The sequence below is a fragment of the Cuculus canorus genome, chromosome 3, assembly GCF_017976375.1.
Source record: "Cuculus canorus isolate bCucCan1 chromosome 3, bCucCan1.pri, whole genome shotgun sequence".
Taxonomy (NCBI): Eukaryota; Metazoa; Chordata; class Aves; order Cuculiformes; family Cuculidae; genus Cuculus; species Cuculus canorus.
Genome location: NC_071403.1, coordinates 73,747,360 through 73,772,768, shown reverse-complemented (window position 1 = coordinate 73,772,768; position 25,409 = coordinate 73,747,360).

Sequence of the window (25,409 nt, the reverse complement as noted above, 5' to 3'; positions counted from 1 at the left end):
GTGAGGCGTGACCTCTGTGGCTCTTGCCAGCTAAAGATTCTTACTGAGTATCCATGCAGAAATGTAAAATCTTCCTCTCTATTTATTAAAACCATAACTCAGTGTGCAAAGACAGATGTTTGGGGATGAATGGGGAAAGATAACAGGGCCTAGAATATAGTTGTAGTCAATGTAATTCTACCAAGTACCAAAAGACTACAATCTGTTTACTGCAGTTTCAAAGATGCCCTCAGTTGTGGCCAAACGGTATTTCCGTCTGGTGTGTTGCTGTCCAAACATCAGCAGGTCAGGTAAAAAATTATGCTGGTATTGTCTTATTTACAGAGAGAGAAAGAACATCCTTCTGGAGCTCCACTATGGAAAGGCAAGAGAAATGCTGTTCTTAGTGTACACAGAATATTGGTAGGAGCATTAGTGTGGAATTGAATATAGTGTTGGAAGACTAAATATTTTCTCCTGACAGTGGAAGCACATAACAAAATAAGGACTGAAAATAAAATGGGAGAATAGTAGCAGACGGAGAAATTTGGGAGCAGAAAGAGTCCTAGAGACCTGTTTTATCTAGAGAAGTTCTGAGAAGACAAATTGACAACAAGCCTGCATGTACAAAAAAAAATATTGAAGGTACATTCTGTAGGTTTTAACTTTGGGCTTTAGAAATTTAAATTATAGATGTACCCTTTGAGAAGAAAAAGGAATGACAAGATTTACATGTAGTGAAAAAGCAAAATACTGAATACCTCCCTTTCCTTCTCTGCACCTCGTGTCCCAGCCACCTACATTCAAGGTATTAGACTTTCTATCTCATCTGCACTCAAATGCAAAAATTGACTCAAGCAGTGCAAGTTGATTAAGATCCCCCTTAAATCACTATGCATCCTACTGTTAACTCCTGTCTGCCTGATTTGGTCCAGACTGACCAAATGTGACAGATGAGGTCCCTGCCTAGACCAGAGCTTCAAAACACTGATTTTATGTTGAGATTGTATTTGGAAAAGTACTTCTGAAACACCTCAAGCTGTCACAAATCACAGCAGTATTACAATACCACAGTCTTGTTCCTGCCACTGTAGGAAACGAAATAACAAAGGAAATCTGCGAGCATACCCAGTATTTAACAGCAGTAAATCACTCTGATATTTACAGTAAAAAGATACATATATTGGGGGTTTTGTTCATTGTAATACATTCTCATTCCCAAATTTCTCATTCTTATTGAATCTCAGGCCTTATGATATGTTCTCCTAAGGATTTAACAGGTACTGCTTCCCTTAAAAGATGCATATGATAAAACTACCTTCTTAATGGCACGGAGGCAAAGGCAGTGCCGCCCATGAGGGGAGTCAGGGACTGATGCTGCTCTTATGAAGCACTCTGACTTTTTCACAGCAGTGAAAGTGGTGTCTGCTTCCAGGTTTGCTTTCAGGCTGTTGACACAAGCTGGTGTCTCTGCTCCCATGTCATCTACTACAGCATAGATATACAATAACATATATGGTTTGAAATTATGTTTAACAGAGACTGTTGCGTGCCAAAATAAAAGCAAAGGGGAGAGCAGAGTAGCAGAGTGTAGAATCCAGCTGTTAGGTAAGGTGTTCTGATGCCAGCAGTTCAAATCACTGTGCAAGTAATGCTGAAAATAATTACCTTTCAGGAGACCTCTGCTATCCAGTGGTGGATTTCTGCCACCACTTGGGTTTTACCTTACTTCTGCAAATCACTACTCTGCTTGTTTCTTTCTCAGACTTTGAAAGTGGCATTTGTATAAGGAGAGTGCACTGTATTTTGCATTTTCCTGTTTGTTCTGTACAGTATTTGTTCAGACCATGACCAGAAAGATAAATCAGCAGTGTAAAACTTCGAAGTGTGATCTTCCCTCTCCAAACTTACCTTTGCTGATATGCACTGAAATAGATACCTTTGTGGCCAGTAAAGTAACATCAGTGGGTTCTGATATCATGCACAGAGAAATTACTGGGGTATCTCACTAGTGAGAGCTCTTGTTGCAGATCTTTTGAAAAATCTGACTCGCTTCACTGTTCCACTTTTGTTTTGTGTTTTTAAGGTTTTCTTGTATTTTCTGCTTTTAGAAGTAGGAAACCCAAATGGACTGGGGAACAAACTGGGCTTTTCCAAATGTTTTCCTGGTCAGCCTTTCCCCTGTGTTAGCCATGATGACACTGGCACTAGTCTGAAATTGTTGATAGGTGGTTGGACTTCTGCAGTTTCTCTTAGATGTTAGCTTCTGGGCTGTTCTGAACCTGACAGATTATTTGTGTAAATGATAGTTGCATATCGACCTATTGTAGGTGACGAGATTTCATTCTTTCCCTCTTTCTGTTCCCGTAGTTTATGACTGAACTTTCATCTTTTACCCTTGCAATGCCATTATAGGAAGAGGTAGACTGCATTTACACTGAGACTCCAAAGCATAGACACTTCTGACCTTGGAACAAGCACGGTGCCCTTCAGTATGGAGTCCAGTGCAAAAGACACATGGCACCTGAGTTCCCACTCAGGTGAGTCACATTGAGCTCCACATGGTATCAGCTAAAGGGCTACAGTGCTACAGTCTAAAAATGGTCTGGTATTGAGATACAGTTGATATTTACGTTAAGTTCCACTGCACTCAGTCTCAAGTGTCTCACCCAAGGTCATGAATGTGGTCATCCGTGACAGATGACAGATGTCTTAGCTGAAGCCAGCTGCCTCCAGTACCAGTGTTGGGCCCTGACCACTGGACCATTCTGCTCTCTCACAAGATACAGCTTTGAAAAGCCAATTGTACCTATCTGTGTATTTAATGCCATTTCTTTCTCAGAGAAAGTATATCCATTTTGGCAGATCTCTCTTTCCTTGTAGGTTGATCTCTTTAGTACTCCCTTTTCGGCTTTTTCCTGTCTTTCAAACTTCTGGAAATCAGGGGTCTAGAAGAATTGCTGTTTTAAATAACAAGTACAGATTCTTAAATGACAGTCACAACAATTGCAGCATAGAATCATAGAATAGTTTGGGTTGGAAGGGACTGTAAAGGTCATCCAATTCCAGTCCCCTTCCCACTGGGGAAGTGGCAGGGACCCCTCCCACTGGATCAGGGGCTCCAAGCCCCATCCAACCTGGCCTTGAACACCTCCAGGGATGGGGCAGCCACCACTGCTCTGGGCAACCTGGGCCAGGGCCTCCCCATCCTCACAGCAAAACATTTCTTCTTAAGATCTCATATCAATCTCCCCTCTTTCATCTTAACACTGTTCCCCTTCCATCCCATCTCTACACTCCCTGATAAAGAACCCCTCTCCAGCTTTCCTGTAGCCCTTTTCAGTGCTGGAAGTCTGCTCTAAGGTCTCTCTGGAGCCTTCTCCAGGCTGAACAAGCCAAACAGTCTCAGCCTGTTCTTATATGGGAGGTGCTCCAGCCCTGGCATCATCTTTGTGGCCTCCTTTGGACACACTCTAGCAGATGCATGTCCTTCCTGTTCTGAGGACTCCAGAACTGGGTGCAGGGCTCCAGATGAGGTCATCTCAGTCTAAAGAATGGTAGAATAGTTGAAGCATAATACATAATAAATTATTCTTACAACAAACATTATTTTCTCTCAAGTGTAAACAAACATTTAGTGAATCTTTCTCTTCTACCTTAATTTACTGGGTGGGACACACCTGAATCACAGATTGCCTCAAGGACTTACCACTTACTAGTCACGCATTAATTCACAGCTGGTTGCTGTTGTCATAAATCTATGAAGTTTTCCTATGCAGTAGCTCTTATCCTTTTCTCATGCTTTCTCAGTTTTACATTGTTGATAGTTATGTGAATTGTGTTTAAGTACTAAATAAGGCACTTGATTAAAGACAGTGAGGAAAGTGGTTAAGATGTTGCAGGCTAGTGTTTTAAAAAGGGTACATAATTCAAAATTTGCATATTCATGCCTGTTACCGTATTTGTGAGCACAGATGAGTAACATCTGGAAGGTTAATCTAATTGTTAAGTGAACAAGTATCAATTTCCATTTATGCTGTGAATACTAAAAGGCTTAGCTGAAAAAAAAGAAACGCCTCTAACTCAGAGCTGGAGGTTGGATATGTGGTCCATTGTGCAAATCACAGATATTAAAAAATGTATTCCTTCCAGGTGCATCTTTAATCATAGAATGGTTTCAGTTGGAAAAGACCTTTAAGATCATCGAGTCCAACCATTGATCCAGCCCTGCTAAGTCCACCATTAGACCATGTCCCCAAGCACAACATCTGCTCATTTTTTAAACACCTCCAGGGTGTTTAAACCCTGCACAACCAATTTCTTGGGCAGCCTATTCCAATGCTTGACAACCCTTTCAGTAAACAAATTCCAACCTAAATCTCACCTGCTGCTTTTTGAGGTCATTTCCCCTTGTCCAGTCACTAGCTATCAGTGAGAAGAGACAGACCCACATCTTTCTACAACCTCCTTTTAGAGAGTGATAAGGTCTACCCTAAGCCTTCCTTTCTCCAGGCTAAACTACACCAGGTCCAGCAGCTATTCCTCATAAGTCTTGTGCTCTAAACCCTTCACCAGCTTTGTTGCCCTTCTCTGGACACATTCTGGAATCTTGATAACCTTCTTGTAGTGAGAGGCCCCAAACTGATTACAGTATTTGAGGCGCAGCCTTGCCAGTGCTGAGTAAAGGGGAAGGATCACTTCGCTGGTCCTGTTGGCCACACTATTCCTGATGCAGGCCTGGATGCCATTGGCCTTTTCGGCCACCTAGGCACACTGTTGGCTCATATTCAGATGATTATCAATCAACACCCTCAGGTCCTTCTCCTCCAGGCAGTTCCCCAACCACTCCAATCCTGTAGCGTTGCCATGGGGTTGTTGTGTCCCAAATGCAGGACCCAGAGCTTGGCCTTGTTGAACCTCATGCAATTGGCCTTGGCCCATTGATACAGCCTGTCCAAGTTCCTCTGTAGAGACAGTCTACCCTCAGGCAGATCAAGACTCCCACCCAAGTTAGTGTCGCCAACAAACTTATTGGGGGTACACTCAATTCCCTCATCCATGTCGTTGATAAAGATATTAAACAGAACTGGCTGCAGTACTGAGCCCTGGAAAACACCACTTGTAACTGACTGCCAGCTGGATGTAACTCTGTTCATCACAACCCTATGTGCCCTGTCATCCAGACAGTATTTACCCAGTGAAGTGGATGCCCATTCAAGCCATGAGCAGTCAGCTTCTCTAGGAGAATAATGCGATAGTTGTTGGCTGTCTTAAGACAGAGGTAGAGGACTTTTAAAGTCTGTAAGAATGACAAAACTATTGCAGCTGAGTACAAATGTTCTCTGTAAAAGAAGAGAAAAGGAAATCTGTATCACACTGATTAAAGCATCTCTAGTGTACTTATTTCACTGTATTAGCAGTGGAGGTCTTCAGAAAGGGAGACTGATTCAATCTTTTGGTTATTTCAAAGAGACTTAAGCACATTTTAAGTGCATTGTAGTATTGCAACCTGATAAAAATGATGATTCGCTCTACAGTGTTTTGTAAAATCTGCAGTTGTGAGTTGCTTTCAGGAGAGAGTTGAATTAATTTTGTATCTTGAATATAAATGGTGAAGTAGAGAAAGACTCGAGTTTCCCACTGAATGACCAGGCATGTTTACCCGAGTGATAGTTTAATATTCATGTAAATAAAATTATAAGGTGATAGTGATATGACTCTAACATTTTTTTTGGATGATATGCAGTCCAAGGAAGTTAAGTTTCTCAAAGAAAATGTTTTTTAGATAAGATTCCACATAAAATTAAGCTTGGAAAAAAAATCAAGAAGATGGAATTTCTAAAATAAAATAAAATCACCTAACATACAATATTAAAAGAGAAAAATACCTTACCTTGTCAGTGGCTCCGAATTCTCTAGTAATTATCATGAAATTGTACTTCAATTGCTGTATAATTATGTTCCCATAAACAGTTTCAGTCCAAATTTCCTTTTTGTGCTTGACACAGTTTTTTTCATCAAATGTTAAAACAGTGATTCAAAGTGAAAGCTATAAAAAATTATTATAAGATGCTGAAATTATAATCATAGGGGTATTATTTGACACGATCAAATTCTGGTTTAGATGATCTCAGAAAGAGAGAGTTGTGTCTTTGTTGGAAGTTTTATATACAGTTACTTTATCTGATTTTTCTCTTTAAGAAAGGTAGCAGAACAGATGTTTTTCATGGAGGAATAAGTCCTGTACACAGAGCAGACAAGATCCACTAAAAATCTGATTCTAGAAAGAAGCAAATGTTTCCTGTCCTATTGTGCCATCGTACTTGACTTCTAACCCCATTATTCTGGCCAGCATAGTTACTCTGGAATGGCTTTAAAGCTCTTGAGGTTGATTCCAATTTCATTAAATTGAGTTCTTACCTGTGTATAATAAGCCGAAATGAGAAAGATATTTCCTTGTGTTTTGTATTTTAAATTGTGTGAAAAAAGTAAGAGAAAGATAGTGAAACATTCGGTCTTGATAATGAAAACATTGCCATCTATTTTTTGAGCAGGATGTTTGGCTGGATGCAGGTAAGGCTAAGTGAGATGGGAGAGATTGTCCCCTTCTTTCCTCAGTTATCCTCAGTTTTCATACAATGTGAACCTCTCGTGGGGTTCATCATGACCTTTCCCACCAGGGATGTAATTTATAGGCTGATTGGTGTAGTAAGCAACTTGGCTGTCAGCCTTAACCTCTGGGCTTGGCTGTTTTGTTGGCACAAGATCCAAAAATCTTTGTTTCTCTCAGCAGGTCTGAGGAGGGCTGGCACAACCTAAAACGCAGAACCTCCTCTGGCTACAAACCCTCAGTGGGGAGTCCAGCATGCTCAGATGAGGGTCAGTGTTGAGGAGATAACAGCCAAGGAAACAGTGAGTTACAGCTAAGCCTGTGCCCTATGGCACTTGAAACAGGATGCTGGAGGGTTGGCCTTGTATCTGTAAGGAAGGAAGACGGTAGTATAGGACCCACAAGAACTAAGGCTGTTTCTCCGTTACCCTTTCTAATCCAGAATAGATCTGAGAGGTTTTGGCATCTTCTAATTGGGGAGGCACATATGGTCCATGAACCAGGAAACTATAACTAGACTTTTTAAAGGTGTTCTTACATGTGAAGATTTCAGCCTGCTTTATGAAGACCATTTAGTGCTAAATCCTTGGGCGGCTGCTAAAACATGTCTGTCTTTTGTGGATTACTTAGATAAAATTCTGTAGTGAACATGTGTATTAACCTTATTTGAAAAGGTAAATGCTGCTGATCCTTATGAAAACTATATATAAAAATACATATTATATATATATAGTATATGTAATGCATTAGCATGCTGTCTATTGCCTGTGTTCCAGTTAAAAAAAAAAAAAAGAAAAAAGAAGCCACCCTTCATGAGGTTGTATAGCTTACTTTTCGTAGGTTTTGCCCTTCTTTTACCATTAATGCTTCACAAATGGCTATGGTTCTGTCTGAGTTTATAATAGCTTTTTTTAAAATAATAAATGCTGCAAGAGCCTTATAACCTTGTCCTTCAAAATTAGCACTAAATTTATAAACCAAGGGAGGAGTTAATGGTTTTAATATAGTGCTTTAGCTGCAAATAATCTATTTAGAGGATGTTTATAATTCAAAAGCATTGTACCAGTTGTTTTGAGATGGTATGTCAGCAAGAATGAAAATATTGGATGTGAAAGCAGAAACTGCAGTGACAGAACTGTTAAGGAAAATACTCATGTTTTTTAAACAAACAGAGAAATCTTAGTGTTCATCATTTGAAGTGCTCTAAGGAAAAGAAGTAGTAATGGGTGTTACTAAGTGAGATAACAGATTCCAGTGAAATGCCAGTTCTCTCCAATACTAATGTATTGGGTGAAAAGTTGCTTACAAAGCAAACAGCTTGCACTTGCAGGAAGTCACAAGCAAAGTTACTGAGAGGAATGAGAGAGGTTAGAAAACTGTGAAGGACTACTTGTGTGCAACAAACGTCTCTGTCACCTGTTGTGTTTTAGATGAGAAAAAGCTCCTTACTTAGGATGGGGTTGGTGTTCAGGCCATTAAACTTGCACTTGCAAAGGTGGGAATGGGGGGAGGAAAGTCCTTAGGCTTCAGAGAGAGAGCTCAGAAGTGATGCTCTGAAGGTGATGGGGGGAGGGAGGTATACTCATACTCTTGCCACACGGTCCATAGTTCTAACTTTGTCTGTAAGTTGTAACTTTTTCTCTAATACAATATCCTTTGATTTTGGGTAGCCTTTTTACTCCCTACAGCTGCTCTGTTCTCTCTCTGGTTACCAATGATTGGGCCAGAGGGAACAGTTATTTCAGATAGTGTTGTCAAGTTGTCTGAAAACTGGATATCCAGTGATGGATACATAGGAAAGATATCTAGTTAAGTAACTTTCAGATCTTACTAACTATCTTTGGTTTTGATCTGGCAGAGAAATAAAATGGAAATTCGCAGAGGCAGCTAAATCAGGAGAAGTGGTGAATGCTGGTGAGGGTGGACAAGTTTAATTTTGCACAGGCACTTAAAAGCTGAAGAAAGGGGCAGAAAGTGCTTAGGGACATGCTTTAGGGAGTGTTAGGAATGGTTGGACTCGATGATCCAATGGGTCCTTTCCAACCTTGTGATTCTGTGATTCTTTGTGATTCTGTGAAAATATATTAAAAAAATAAATTTGAGAGAAGTGAACTTAGTATATCTGGAAAATAATTTAGCTCTTCAGAGGGAGGGGAAAAATCAGCAAGCATCAAGGAGTGAAAATTGCACAGCAATTTTCATTTTATTATGCAGATGAAATACTGGAAGAACTCCATTTATTCCTAAGACTAGGAAATTATACCTTCCTGACATGTGAATGTGGTTCCTATTGATACATCTGCGTGCAACTCCCTCTTATTGGGAGGGATTGTTGTTAGAGAAGTACAGGTGGTCTGAAATCAGGGGAAGACTGTGCACCAGGTCGCTAGCTTAACTAAACCTGTTTCCAGCCAAGGCCTTAATTATGTCTTTAGCTTTAAGCTGGCTGAAGTCGATGACCTTAAAATTTGCTTTCTGGATGACAGTTTTTGTGCATGCTGCTCACTGTAGAGGAAAAGCGTGGTATATCACCCAGATCTGATCTCTCAGTGAAGTAGTTCTCCTACCCACAGCCCTTGGGGAAAAATATAAATGCCCCCTCCCCTCCCAAACTGGATTAATCCCAAAGAAGGTGCATAGATTCATTTTGCCATCACATTTCATCTCTAACATTGGGAATGTCACTTCAACCATCTCCATCTCCCTTCTCAGCATATGCTTTTAAACTTATGCCTCTTCCGCTTTATGTGCTGCGGGTGGAAACTCAACTATCTCCTCTTAGGTGTTTACATGGTGTAAGAACTATAGACTCTGGACGTTGCTATAATGTGAATAAGAATAATAGCAGGATGGAAAACACACAAAACCATAGGCGAGAAAGAAAAGCAAAGTTTTGGGTGCATGCTGGATTGTAACATAAACAGAGTCTAAGGACTCTCAGTAGTTGAATTTCTACCTGATTTTTTATTTTTCCTTTCTTGGACACATTGCCTCATACCTGCCTCATCTGCTACAAGTGAGTTCAGCTCACTGCAGTTTTCGCTTTCATGCTCAATGTCTCCTTCACCAGGAACTCCACGCTTGTGGCCACTGGACATGCATCCTATATTCTCCTGCTGAAATTGCTCCTCCAACATGTTCCTCCAAGGAGGCTTTTGACCTTGGCTATTTATAGACTAAAAATTAAAGTTAATACAATTACATTTCTAAAAAAAGAAACCTACTGCATTATCTTCCATTCATATGTATTAGTTTACCAAGTGACCATATAATCATATTGTCCTCCTGCCTTATCCTTCCTTCTCCTTTACTTTTCTCTTAACTTAGTTTACAAGCCCTTTTGTACTAGTGAATTCATCTTTACAGGCAGTCCTGAAGTCTGTGTTCTATTCTGTTTAAGGGGTTACGGAAAAATGGCTAAGTATGTGAGAATTCCTAACTACCCTTCATCATTTCAGCCTTGCACTTCAGCTTTTCCTTGTGTTGCTCACACAGAGCCTTGCTGACTAAGCAAGGTAAGCATGGTGCCCTTTTGTGTTTGCTGCTGCAGGACCTGTTGACGGCTTTTAGTATTGGAAGGAAAAAGATTAGGCAGGATTTGGAGGTGAAACAGTAGTATAGCGAACTTCCAGTACCTGAAGGAGGTGAAGAAAGCTGGGGAGGGCCTTTTTATATGGGCTTGTAGTGATAGGATAAGGGGGAATGGCTTTAAATTGGAGGGGGAAAGATTTAGACTAGATATTGGAAAGAAATCCTTCACAATGAGGGTGGTGAGACATTGGAACAGGTTGCCAAGGGAAGTTGTGGATGCCCCATCCCTAGAAGTGCTAAACATCAGGCTGGATGGGGCCTTGAGCGGCCTGGCTTAGTGGGAAGTGTCCCTACCCATGGCAGGGGATTGGAACATAAATGCATCTGAAGAGCGGTTCAATTGTGTGCGTTTAAAAATAATACCGTGACACAGATACATCATCCCAACTACAGTACATGTTATCCTAACTACAGTACAAGGAATACCCTGGGACAATAATTACCTTGTAATCCTCTGTGGTGAGATCTCCTGCAAATGAATAATTCACAGTTGCCAAACAGAAGTGAATGCTTCATATTAGTATGGAAGTTTTTGTGTATGGGCTTTCTTCTGGAAAGTATCACAAGGGAGCAGATCAAGGTTAGCCTGAACCTCAGGGAATTTCTGACTATTAAGAAAACAATTGAGTTATTTTTTTATTTATGTATTATGAAACCTAATTTTCAGTTCCTTGATTTGGAGCTTCTTGCCAGGCAGCTTTTTTTCCCTCACTTGGGTTATTGCCAAAGCATAGTATAAACAAATTAGCCCTTTCTTTTTGAAAAGCTTTAATAGCATTGCTTTTATTATACCAAATAGCAAAGAATAGACAAACAAAAGGTGTGAAATCTTCTTAAGTTTAAAGCTCAAATTAATTTAGTCTCCTAGATATTTTTAGACTTGAGGCAAGTAGACTGCTTTTGAAATATTACATTACGCATTTATTTCTAACAATGATATATTTTTCATTCACTTTATGTTTTAATGGAAGTGTAGGGTGTTTGGTGAAGTGTGATGTTAATTAGATTGTTATGTATAAGGAGGTGTATGTGTATATGTATATAAAATGTGTGTGTCATCTCCAGAGACTTTTTAAGGAGAAAGATCTGGAATCATTGTTGAATTACAACCTTTGGAAAAGACTCTTTATTACCAGCTCTAATGCAATATCATCTAGCTCAGTGCTTTACACATTCCAGATGAAGTACAATTATTGTTTAGATTCTTGTGTCACAAACACCACAAATTATGAAATGTATGTATATTTTTTTCCAATGTCAAACTCTGCTTTTGACAATGTACATTTATTTGGGCAGGACACAGTTGTAATTAAAAAAGACCTCTCACAAATCAATAAATAAGTGTGGACCAATTTTATTCATGGTGGATGTTGACATGGAATTAAAGCCAGGTTGAGTTCAGAAGCTAGTGCTAAATTACTGAACTTTGAGGAATGACAAATCATTATGAACTACAATTCTAAATTCATATATACTTTGTTTAAGCAAATTAATCCCATCTGTTTCCTAATAGAGAATTTTTGTATGCAAGTATTTACAGGTACAATAGAACTTTTGCACACATTTACTTTATAAAGATCCTGCATTTTCTATTGCATACAGACAGATGTACACTTGCGAAATGAAGGCATAATGTTGAGTATGATAGAGAAAGTTTGCGTTTAATATTTATGTCATTTGAGATTAGGTAGAACTGCCGAATTAATGTTGAGGATTGCTGATTACAATAATGTTAAATCAATATGAATAAAACCTTCACGTCTTATTTTATGCAGTGCTTTTATCCTTTTTCTTTGATGGAAGGAAGGCTGAAATTTAACCATCATCCTGAGGCTCTTCAATATAAATTGGTAAATATATGCAACTTCTGTATATCTGAATGTTAACATTTGGAACAAATTCTTGGACAACTGGAAAGAAGTCCAAGTCCTGGCTCTCATGTACTCTTTGTAAATAAATTGGCTGGCCTATTTTGCTGTTCAATTAGAATGTTAAGAGCTGAACTCCATTAATTGGCTTGTTTAGAAATGTCAAATTAGAAAATTAATGTGAAGGCCTTTGTCAGTGAACACGGCTTTGTGTTTTATCGGCAGCTCAAAAGTAGTGTTTATAGTACAGATAGTTTACATAAAGGCTAAGGAATGGGATTTGTGTTCCTTGGAAAAAGCTAATAATTAGTTTTTTAAAGGCATGAAGGTTTGATTAGATCTTCAAAGTCACTATAGAACTTCCTTCACATGGCAACATGCAACACTATTCTAACAGCAGACTAAATGGGACTTTGACGCTTGTGCTTGTGTAGCTGAGAGAAGAATTTATCCTTTCAGCTTGACATAGATGAGTGTGGACCTTTAATTTGTACCTGTCTTGTATTCTGAAACTCTCTTGATGTGCATTGGGAAGTGTGTATCAGGAAAGAAAAGATGAGCAAGAAAGTACTTTGTGTCTGTGTTGATTTCCCTGACTGGAATTTCCCTAGCTGATAAATATGCAGATTGCTCTATATCTTTATTTCATTACTTATGCCATGTGATGCTGAAGGATAGCGTAAACAGGGAGAATCTGTGTGGTTCCCACCAAATTTCCTCTTTTCTCCTGGGGGTGCAAGGCTGAATCATCGAATCATAGAATGATTAGGGTTGGAAGGCACCTTAAAGATCATCTAGTTCTAAATCCGCTGCCATGGACAGGGACACGCCACTAAATCAGGCTGCCCAAGGCCCCATCCACCTGGCCTTGAATGTCTCCAGGGATGGGGCATCCACAACTTCCCTTGTCAACCTGTTCTAGTGTCTCACCACTCTCATGGTGAAGAAATTCTTCCTAATATCTAGTCTAAATCTGCCTCTCTCCAGTTTATACCCATTCCCCCTTGTCCTATCACCACAAACGTTTATGAATAGTCCCTCTCCAGCTTTCTTGTAGCCCCTTTCAGGTACTGGAATGATGCTATAAGATCTCCCCAGAGCCTTCTCTTCTATAGGCTGAACAAACCCAACTCTCTCAGCCTGTCCTCATTTGGAAGGTGCTCCAGCCCTATGATCATCTTTGTAGCCCTCCTCTGGATCTGTTCCAACAGCTCCATATCCTTCTTACATTGAGGATTCCAGAACTGGACACAGTACTCCAGATGAGGTCTCACAAAAGTGAGAACTTCTGAACTTCTCATCTTGTGTGGTGCTTGAAATTTTTACAACCAGATATAATTGAATGTGTTGCACTTGGAATTGACATTGGTAAAATTTCCCAGCTTTTCCTCTATCTCCTGGAAAGTGTGGCAGCTTGGGTGAGAGACTGCTTGGTAGGTCTGGCCAAGGTGCCATCTGTCCAGCAGCCCAAAGAGGAAAGCCCTTGGCTGTTCTGTAATGTGCAAGAAGGCCAGCACCGTGGGAAGTGCTGGATTTGCTGTGCAGGAGTGAGGTAGGAGTGAGGTACTTCTGCAGCAAGTCTGACATCTTTATGTCACTGCCTCAGTGTGTGTGCAGCATGTCTAACGTGTGGTGCCCAACACCTTCATGCAGGTGAACTGGTAGCAGTAGTTGATATGGGCTCTGCATCCACCCAGATTAAGGTAACCCACATAATGCAATTCACTTTGCAACTACAGAAACACCTGAAAACTAAATGTTGGTCATACTCAGCTCCTGGGACAAATCACTGCAGACATCAGGCATTAGGCTCCCAGTGACTCAGTAGTACAGGTGCAGGCCTGCAAGCAAGAGTAATATCCATGGGAATACCACTTTCATGCCTGCTCTGATTGATTCCAGGCACTGCATTTAATTCTAACTCTAATTCTCTTTCTTATTTTTTAATAGACATGCTAATTGCAGCAGCTAAAAATAAACTGATCAGGCTAAATTTAAATCTGGATTAAATCAATTGTCAAAGCCTGACAGCAGGATTTCCTACTGATTCCTGCAATGATGGCTGTTACTGCCATGCTCCTATTTGCTTTTTCTTCCAAACCTTGCTTTCAGGTGTGTTTGTCCTTAAAATGTTAAGTGTTCCTTCATTTGTGTAGGTTACACTGAGAACTTTAAAGAATAAGACACCCACTATGCCTACAGGAAAGATGGGGAGGGTCTCTCTGTCAGGGAGTGCAGGGATAGGAGGAGGAGAAGGAGGAGGAATGCTTTTAAGCTGAAAGTGGGGAGATTTAGATGAGTTATTAGGATGTAATTATTTACTTTGAGGCTGGTGAGACACCAGTGGAGTTGTGGATTCCCCATCCCTGGAGGTGTTCAAGGCCAGTTTGGCTTTGAGCAGCCTGATTCAGTGGAAGGTGTCCCTGCCCATGGCAGGGTGGTTGGAACTGGATGATCTTTGAGGTCCCTTCCAGCACAAACCATTCTATGATTCTATGAAGACAGCCACAAGAACAGAAGATAAGGGCCTTAGCATCTGCTGGGCTTCAAGGACCTCGCTCCTCTGACAGATGCTGCTCCTGACTCAGCTGACATGATCAGGCCAAGGGTATGGTTAATAGCACGGTCACATTCCAGTTATTATTATTTTAGCTTCTTTTCTGAAGGAAAAATTAAGTTTACTGTCTGCTAAGTAATAGGTTTCATGAAAATCAGTGGCTTCATAGAAGCCACTGTTGTATCTTCAGAGGAAAAAGTAGCCAGGCAGGATATTTGTTCTGTTTAGCCTCCTGCTTCATTGTTCAATACCCACACATTATTCAGCTGGTTAGCATAGCTGCATAGTTTCAAAACACCTACAGCAGTGCAAAGTCATGTAAACTTTGTAAACTTGTGCATGGAGGATGAAGGGAAAATGATGAAGGACTGAGAAGCAGCATAGCGTATGCTGCAGCTATTGCTGTTGTGGCAAGGGAATAGGACTAGTAGGTATCAAGGTGAGAAAACACAGTAGGTACAAAGGGGGAACTGATGTTTATAACTCTGGTAAATGGTATTTTTGCTGCTGGAGTATGGAACATCCAAATCCAGGGGGAAAGGTGCCATCATTCGTTCTACTTGTCTTATAACAACCTGTTTGTTACGTCTGAAAGTACCTTTTTGTTCCACAACTGAAGAGAGCACTTCTCATTGTGTCCAAGCTGGCCTACTCATCTCAATCTCCAGGAACCTGCCTTAAAAGTTTGGAACATTCTTCTTTCTCCATCCTAATTTCAGTTTTGGCTCCTTTGCTGAGAAAGGTAGGATCTTTCCTGCCAGGTCTGATGGGGTTTTTCTAGTTAGCAAGAATAACCTCACTTATGTCTGAAAGAGAAGCACAAGAAATCTCAGGTCTAGCTGAGATATGAAAGGTGGGGAAGGGAAGTGGAGCAGGACACTGCATACATTTTTCATGTGTATATCTACATGCAAAGAATATCCCTAAAAAAACCTGCGGTGACTCTGCAGTTGTAGTGGCTTGAATTGCGAAGCAACCACATTACTTCCAACATCTCTGTAAGCAAATTCTGCAGATGCTTGGCACGAGTCCTTAAATGCCATTAACTAGCAGAGGTAGGGATTAATTTCAGGTTCAATAAGTTATGTGTCTTGAAGAATGGAGGTTTTGTAAAATATTAGATCCTGGACGTGCTGGATATTCTGTAATGTAAGTATTGTCTGGCATCTTCTGTGATTCCCTGTGCTTTGGACACAGCTGAATGGTTGCAAAGATGTTTGAATGTCTCTAAGACATACACCGAAACTATTGATTAAATGACATCTGTGGCTTATAAAAGAAGTACAGAGAAGGAATTCCAGTTTTGTCCTGGAGTAACAAATTTAAAAAGATTTTTGCTCTGCTACCTAAAATTAAAATATTGAAAGAGGTAAATAAAAATACTGAATGTACTTATGAATATTTTGCTGGTTTATTTTCTATCAAGAGATTGTTTAATCGGCTCCCCTGAGTACAGTAGTCTTCCCTCTCTGGCCTCATCTTTCTTCAGTATGAATAATGTATTTGGCATAGGGAGGTATAAGTGTATTGAACAATTTTCATTTCATGTGTGCAGCAGTGAAGCCTGTAGGCATTTCAATCGAGCCATTTAAAAATTGTATGAACGCACTTCTGCTACATGGGACTAACCCCATTTTCTTTTGCTTTCTGTAGCTCCATCAAAGAAAACAATAAGGAGGCAGTTTGTGTTCAGCTTATGGAGTTCTGATCATGCCTAAAAAAGAAAGATAATAATCCTTACTGCAGAAAGGCCTGCCACCAGGCACACAAATCATCCAAAAACGAGCCTCTTTCATTGCACTTGATTTATGTCCAGTGGAAGAGTGATTGCAGGAACTTAAGCAAATTCATGCACTATATCAGGCAGTTTAGATTAGATTTCTAAGACAATTGGCGTGGGCAACTCTGGTATAAATTAATGGTTAATTTAATTTAATTTTTTTTAAATGCAAACACCATATGTAAATGCTTTGCATTTTTATCTTGGGTAAGTTGCTTGATTTGATAACGTATTTTTCTTTCTTTTATTTATTTTATTGCTTGTTGCCTGTTTTCAGAGCTTTTTCCAGTCGCTTCCCTAATGTAATAAAATTGAAATGGAAGTCAGATGACTGTCAAATGGTGAGGCAGTGCTGCAGCTGATGAAAATGAGTAGATTTGGGCATTACTGTGAGGGTGGCGAGGTACTGGCACAGAATGCTCAGAGAAGTCCAGGGTGCCCCATCCCTGGAGGTGTTCAGTGCCAGACTGGATGATGCTTTGAGCAACCTGATGCAATGGAAGGTGCCCCTGCCCATGGCAGGGGGATTGGAACTGGAAGATCTTTGAGGTCCCTTCCAATCCAAACCATTTTATGATTCCGTGATTACTTAGCTGTTCTAAGATAAATGTCTTTATGCTCTTTCATGGTGTTTTTGCAGAGATTATGTTACAGCTCACATTCCTTCCCGTTGCATGGACATTCCTTGTAAAAACTCACTCGCCCATTGCAAGGACAATGATCCATCGTATGGAGAAGTAAGTTTACAAACACAATTGCTGAATACCTCATGTTTTTTTTAGGAGCCCCTGAACCCGATGCTCTGGGCTGCAGAGATGCAACCTCCCTGTCCTCATCTAAGATCCAACTCACAGGGTCTCTCCCTCCTGTAAGACATATATACAGCTCTGCAGCCATAGTGTAAGAATAGTGATAGCTAGCGTTTTCCAAAACACTTTAGATACCCAAATTATACTTTTATGCAGCCAAACTGGACCCAAATATCACTCTGCAAAGAGCTGTGGCTAGAAACTGCACCTGAGGTGTCCACAGCTTCTCACGATTTTGCCGTGGCTATTATAGAATAGAATCATAGAATAGAATCATTAAGGTTGGAAAAGACCTCTAAGATCATCCAGTTCGACCCTCAGACCAGCACTGCCGTGTCTAATAAACCATGTCCCTATGTGCCACACCTACACATTTTTTAACTCCTTCAGTGATGGTGATTCCACCACTTCCCTGGCAGCCCTTTCCAATGCTTCTCCACTTCTTTAGTAAAGAAACGTTTCCTAATACCCAATGTAAACCTTCCCTGGCACAACTTGAGGCTGTTTCCTTTTGTCCTATCACTTGTCACTTGATAGGAGAGACCAACACCTACTTCTCTACAAAATCCTTTCAGGGAGCTGTAGCAAGCAATGGGGTTTGCCTTCAGCCTCCTCTTCTCCAGGTTGAACAATCCCAGTTCCCTCAGCCACTCCTGATACGACCTGTGCTCCAGCTCCAGACTCTTCCACAGCTCTGTTACCCTTCTATTGTTGCTCCTGCTCCAGCCTCTCAACGTTCTTCTTGTAGCAAGGGGCCCAAAAATGAACACAGGATTCAAGGTGCAGCCTCATCTGCACCAAGTACAGAAGTAGGCCTTCCCTACTTCTGCTGGCCTCACCATCTATTCCACAAAATGAACAATGAAACTCCTTTGTGGAAGTAATATTTTCAGAATTGCTAAGTCAGTTAACTCCGGTGACAGAGATAAAAATGTCAGGAACATCACTTTGAATAAGTCTTTATAATCCTCAGTGTCTGTGAGGAGATGAGTGGGAATAGGTGAGGTCGTTATGTCAAACGCTGCTCAAAGGTATTGCATAAAGGGGTAAAAAAGCAATATTAGCCTTCAAAGAGGAAACTTTGTTGTTTAAAAGAAGTTAGAAACTGACTGAAAGGCAGAAGTAAAGAAATTAAATCCTTGGACTCAGCATGGAGGCACGTAAAGAGCACCTTATTAGCATTAGAGAGGGGACAGTGTGCACACCCTGGGATATAAAAGGGAAGAAATGGAAGAAGGTGAGAGCCCCCATAACACGTTCAAGAGATAAGATACAATAGTTTATTGAAATCAAAATCTGTCCTTTAGAAACAGACTTGGAGTCCAAACGGTTCTAATGACATGAAAGGGACTGTGATGAGTAGAGGAAGCAAAGCAGGAGTTTGAAGAGCTGATATTCAAAGGTATAAAGATGAGGAATAGTTGATTTAAGCTGATGAGAAAATATCAGATCTGTTAGACCACTGAGGTAGAGAAATGGCAGCCAAGAACCTGGCAGTGTGTGCAGCAGTGTATGAATGTTTCAGTATAGTCTGAGAGTCCGGCCCTTCCTGAGGGCCACTCGTGGAGATGCTGACAAGCACAATTGAAGAGTGTGAGATGTGATTTCTTTCTGGGAAAGAAAAGCCATATAAGTTCTAGTTTGCGGTTGCTGTCTTTGGGATAGCAAAAATTAAGAAGATTGGGTAAAAGTTTCATTGTTATCACATAGTATACTTGGGCTGATCCATGGAGGGGCAGGTAGCATTCATTATTTTCACCTTCCACCCACTTCCACCTCTTCAACCTAGAGATGATTTTTTTGTTGACTTCTCTCTGGTGGAAATCTACTAGCTCTTCTGCTTTCTGATCTTGATCAATACAGCCTGCAACAACAGTTAGGGTATTTCTCCCCTGGCCCATCTTCATTTTCCCTGATCTAAACTGTCTTGTTCTTGTCTTTTAAAATTTTAGTGTTATTTTCATTTACACTAAGTAATTTCTCAACATTTTACCTTAGACCTCCTTATACACCTGTTTTATAGATATAACTTCATTAAAGTTAGAGTTATAGGATTGATTCTGCTTGGTTGAATTCAGTGAGATTTTGACATTCATTTTTAATGGAAAATGGCTCATACCCTAAATCTGTGGAGGAAAACAGAAAAAGAAGTTTATGCTGTTTCATATTGAGTAGCTCTAAAGTTACCCAAATTAACTCTGTATCTATTCACTCTTCTTGCATAGCTCTACTTTATGAAGTTTGTAACTTGTATTCAAAGTTGCCAGAAAGATATTTAACATTTTCTATTTCTTAGTTTTTTACAGCCTTTGTAGTTTTCTCCAACAGGATAGGAAGGAAATATAAAAGGTTTTCTTGCAGCATTGTGAGACAAGAATTGCGTAAAATTTTAGTTTTTAGTTTTTATTTAAAATAACCATTAAGATAACTCTGTCATTTCTTTGTGGCTGTATGTATTTTGGCAATAATATTCCAAGTTTGTAGCTCTCAGGAACGATAATGGTAATAATAGCTGATAATAGAAGGTGGCTCTATATTCCTGTCTAAATTGCCTTATTCATCCACTTGGCTTTTCCTTATTAAGGAGATTTTGCAGGTTCATCAGAGATGAATTATCTTCTTTATTACAGGTACAGAAAACCAAGCTATCAACAGGCTCAATCTTACAGTATGCCTGTGTATGGTTCTTCTGTAAGAAGCTACTTACTTTCATTTTACTGCTGTTGACTGAATTATTATTATTTAATTTTCATCATCTAAATAATATCCTGGTGATAATGCTCATTAATTCCAGAAAATGTATGTCCAAACACATCATGTTAGCAGCTTTTATTATTTCTTTTTCGTTACATTTTTCAAAATAATCTATTCACTGTTTTAGCACTCCCCAAATTCCTACTACCTTATCAAAACAGTTCGGAACTGCCTTCTTTAATCAGCATCAGATTAGTTTCTAGATATAACTGCAGAATGATAAAGGCTGATTGAACTGAAGTTAATTTTCATTTGGCTTTTACCTTCTAATTATTCAGCCTCTGAGCATCAAAACCCTTTTACCATGATATGCCTGCAGGGCCCTTAGTAGACACTTCATAGCTCAGTAATGTTTAGCTACCTCAGAAGAAACATTACTGCTCAAGTGATTTTGAAATTCTTGAAAGCTGAGAGAGTTCCCTGCTCATGAGAATATAGTGAAAATTATGAATTAGAATATAAATCTACTAATTAATGCATTGAAAAGGTAAAACTCCAATAAGCATATAAGAAAGTTAACAGCAGACTTGCTGACATGCTAAATTAAGTCTGCATTTGTACAAGCAAGAAACATGATCACAAAATATAAAATTTATGACATAGTACTTGGTAAAAGGAAGGCATTTTTTGGCTTATGATTTGCTTTTTCCCAAGATGCTGATTGCAGCTCATCCTTAGGGCATGGAGCAGAACAGTGAAAATGTTTTGACAGAAGCCAGTCTCTCACTGTGTATACATGATCAGTTTTGCTTGGTTAAATTAATGTCGTTCTCCTGATGTTCAGCCTAAAATGCATAAGAAGAGATAGGTACCAAATTAAGTCTAATGGTGTTCTGCTACCTAATAGAATTTAAAAAACACCCAAATTTACCAGGTCCACTGCATGTTCTCTCTTGTTCACTGGCACACAAAATTCCCAAACCTCTCTGCAAGGTTTTCCTTAAAATACCATTTCAGTCCTAGTACTCACAAGGGCTCCTCAACTCTGTCATGATGAAACCTTAGTGGCAAGAATGTTCCGGATCACTTGCATTTGGGATTGTCACAGCATGTTCCTGTTGATTCCCAGCTGGACTTAGGCATGTGTTTACAAAGAGTGAGAAGGTGTGGAAGTCTGTGTTTCAACACAAATGAAAAGCTAAATGGAGTGGATCTTGGGATACACAGAATGTGGCTGATTGGATATCTTTTATTGGTGTCAATTATACAAGAATTTGATATGATGTTGATATAAAAGAGGACTGTGAAGGTTTGAAGAGGGATGTTGGGGCTATTGGGATTTATCAGAAAAATAAATAAGACATTAGTGAACAGTATTCTTGTTCATCAGGGCTTGAAAGGTTATAGAAACTGATGCCACTGTAAGAAAAAAATGTGGTAGGTATAACCTGAGATGGGTGAGGATTGTGGTTTTTTGCAAGTTAATGATAGGAGTGTCTGTATGTGTCTTTGTGGTTTCAAACATAATTTGTTAGAAATGAGAAAAAAATCACACTAATTTAAAAATTCATTGCGACTCCAGGGAAAATTTCAAGTGCTATCAGCTGGTTTGTAAGTGGTGATGCTTTGTTGTGAAGTAGGTAAGGATATCCCTTCCTTTCTTCTTCTTTTGTGTGCGCACCATACCCATTGACCCAAATGGACTCTTCATTTGCTGGAAGAAATGAAATACAAGAGGTATCTTCTTTCAGATGTGACGTAAATTTCAGATTCCAGTAATTTATTGTCTTTAAAACTCTACTATTTTCTGCAGGAATTAATCATAATTTTGAGAGTAAGTTCTAATTCATCTAATTTCATTCTGCCTACCTGAGACTCCTCATGTAGCTTCAGCTAATTAAGTATCCCTCACTATTTATCTTGAATTGCTGTTTGACATAACTATCTGCAGGTATAAAAGAGAAACTTCAGTTAATTTTTAATCTGAAACTCAGAAAACTCATTGCCTGAAAATCAAGGAAACTTTTTGTTTACAATAGTAGTATACAATAGGCATATGAATTACTTTATATACGGCAAAAATATTTCAGACCTTTTTTCTTGTAGAAAGATCACAGAACATAGAATGGTTTGGGGTGGAAGGGACTCTAAAGATCACCCAGTTCCAGCTCCCCTGCTGGTGTTTACCATATGTTATTATTATATGGGATACAGATTATAAACTTGGTGTCTTTATCAGTACGTTATCATTGAATTAGTTCCACGAAGAGAGTTAAGACATCTCCGTGTTGTATTTGCTAACACCTGGATGGCTTCCCATCCTGGATAATTCCCTTGAGCCACATGGCGAATAAGCAATTTTGGTACCAACTCCCTGTTACAGGGAACATCACTAAGAAAAATTGAAATTACATGAAATGTTCATGTTAACATTAATTTTCTAAATACACAGAGTAGAGGCAAATAAGACTGAAAGTCCACATCTGTCAAAGGAAATTTTTTGTAGAACGTGCATTATGGAATTTAATGCTAATTTTGAAAGCTTCTATATTTTCTCTTGATTAACATAGCTGTAAAATTATTCCGGCAACCTAAATTCTAGCACTGTTTCTCCCTTTGTTTTTGTTTACGTATTAGTAGACTTCCTGTGCTGAAGCACGTTGATTGTGCTGTTCAGATTCATCCTCCCACGTACCTCCAAAAGAGCCTGCATGTATAAAGACAGGCTGAGTACGACAGAATGAATTTGTGTAAATACAGAAGGCACGGCAGGTATGAGAAAAGAAAACAGTTCGAGAGTTGTCTTCAAGGACAATAGGGAACCTAGAAAAAACTTAATTATCCCACCCCTCCCATATCAAGACTTTTGCTTGTGCAGTTGTCCATGGCATTGTCACCTGAGAACAAGCTAGCAGACAGACAGACATGGAATGACTTCTGAGAGGCACGGTGTTGCTTGAAGGAGTTGTAAATTTGGGTACTAAATGCTCTTTTTGTTTAATTGGACTGCACATCTGATTACCAAAATCCTAGAGTTACCCAGGGAAAGTAGTCAAAGTTTTCCTACCTTGTGCCAGGAGAGCGTTAGTTTAAATATTAGGAAAAGGTTCTTCATTCAGAGGGTGATGCAACACTGGAACAGCTCCCCAGGGAAGCAGTCATGGTGCCAAACCTGACTATATTCCAGAAATATTTGGATAATGCCCTTGGACATGTGGTGTGAATGTTAGGGTTGTCCTATGCAGGGACAGGAGTTGGACTTGATAATTCTTGTGATTCCCTTCCAAGTCAGGGCATCCTATGATTCTATGATACCTCCAGAGACGCCTCAGTGCATTTCCATCCAGAAGAGAACAAATAAGCCTTTTCTTAGCAATGGTGTTAAGGATGGGACTCATTCTCTCATGGCTGTGCTTACTTCACAAACCTCATCAGAATAAAAGTTAGCAGCTGTGTGTCCCCTTTGTAATTCAAATCTGAGCTTGTTGGTAGGAAAATACAATTTTTACTTTGTGGGAGATTCTTTTTGTGAATATTAACATCATTTTCCATATTGACTATTCCAAAAAAAAGAACTTAAATCCCACTCTGCAGCTCTTCCCCTTTCTCCCCTCTCCTTCTTGGTTTCTTAATGTATCTGTAAAAAATGAGTGCTGGATGAAGAAGATCCATACTATTTTGTTGGTTTTCAGTCTCTCCATTTTCTAATATTTTATGGAAGCAAATCTAAACACGGGCTTTATGCTGTTCTGTTAGGAACAGAACAGTCCAGCCACCTGCTCCACATGCTGGCAGTTTACACAATTAATTAATTTCCTGCAGCGTGGATGTTCTGCTATTTCAGTTTAGCAGGCTCAAAAGGGATCCCACATTAAAGGAAAAAGTAGAAATTACACTTGGTTAGACAAACACCAAGATATGAGGTGTGTACTTGAGAGTGGCTAACATTTGTTTCCTTCTTTTTAAAAGGAGTTTTTATAATAACCCATCTGTTGTAACAGCTTTCCATGTATTTTCTGACATCAGGGAATCAACATTTCTGGGTCTTGTTGGTCTTTGACTGCAGAAGGCGTACCAGAATTGAAGTTAGTTTTTGAATAGTTTGTTCCTCTAAGTAAGAGATACTTAAGTCTAAAGAGGTTTATTTTGACATTTCTGGGTGACCAACCAAACATCTTACAGGCATTTATAACTCTTTGGATAAGTCTTTTAAAATGCAGGAAGAATTGCTAATTGAGATGTAATTGTTTAGGAAAGGATTCCTACAAAGAATTCTAATTTCTTTTTATCAGTCTTACTATGGAAACACTCTTGTCTGTTAACCATGATTAGGTTAGTGGGTTGTGGTGAGGCACTAAACCAGGTTGCTTAGAGAGGTTGTGGATGTCCCATCCCCGGAGGTGTTTAAAACCAGGCTGGACGGGCCTTTGAGCAACCTGATTCAGTAGGAGCTGTCCCTGTCCATGGCAGGGGCGTGGGAACTGGATGATGTTCAAGGTCCCTTCCAACCCAAACCATTCTATGATTCCTGTTTCTGAAGATGTCAGCAAAGTCAGGCATATCAGCCTTGTGGTGGCATTCGTCTTCTTTTTTGAGTAAAGCAATCCATTACTGGAAACACATGTCTTAAAAAATGAGATTTTTTATAATAAACTTTTGAATCCACCTGAAGAGATGGGAATTAGTGCTTTTCTCACATTAGCATGCAGAAATTCAGCCTAGCTTCCTTCCTGAAGTCTCCCACATACTATGGCTGCTATTGTTCTTTCCAGAGCTTTTCTGGGTAGTCCCTGTGCTGCAGATGGGAATAGAGTCCATTGCTCAGCTTCCCAGGCTGGAATGGGAAAGGTGCTAAGACTGTTTGGACTGAAACATTTTTCTGTGTGATGGAGTGATATGTTCTACTGGGGTCACTTAAAATGGAGATTTTATTTACAAAGCACGTTTCTCCGACACTGTAATGATAGAATCATAGAGTGTCCAGAGTTGAAAGAGGTGCACAAGGATCATTGAATCCAACTGCTGTCCCTGCATAGGACAGCCCCAACATTCACACCATGTGCTTGAGGCCATTGGTCAAATGTCTCTGGAATATTGCCAGGATTGGTGCTGTGATTGCTTTCCTCAGGAGCCTGTTCCAGTGCTCCACCACCCACTGGGTGAAGAACCTTTTCCTAATATCCAACCTAACTCTCCTTTGGCACATCTTCCTGCCATTTCTACTAGTCCAGAGAGTGCTTGCTCCTCCTCCTCCCCTTCTGAGGAAGCTGCAGACAGCGATGAGGTCTCCCCTCAGTCTCTTCTTCTCCAGGCTGAACAGACCAAGTGACTTTAGCCGCTCCTCATACAGCTTCTGTAAACCTAAACTAACCTAAACTGTTGTGAAGTGCTCAAAAATGCAAATGGGCCCTATTAGTAAAAACCAACAGAAATATGCTTCAATAGCATGAACATGAAAGAACTTTCCATTTCTCCCTTCAGCAAACAGTGTTCATCTATTTGGCTTTTGAACATCCGTTAC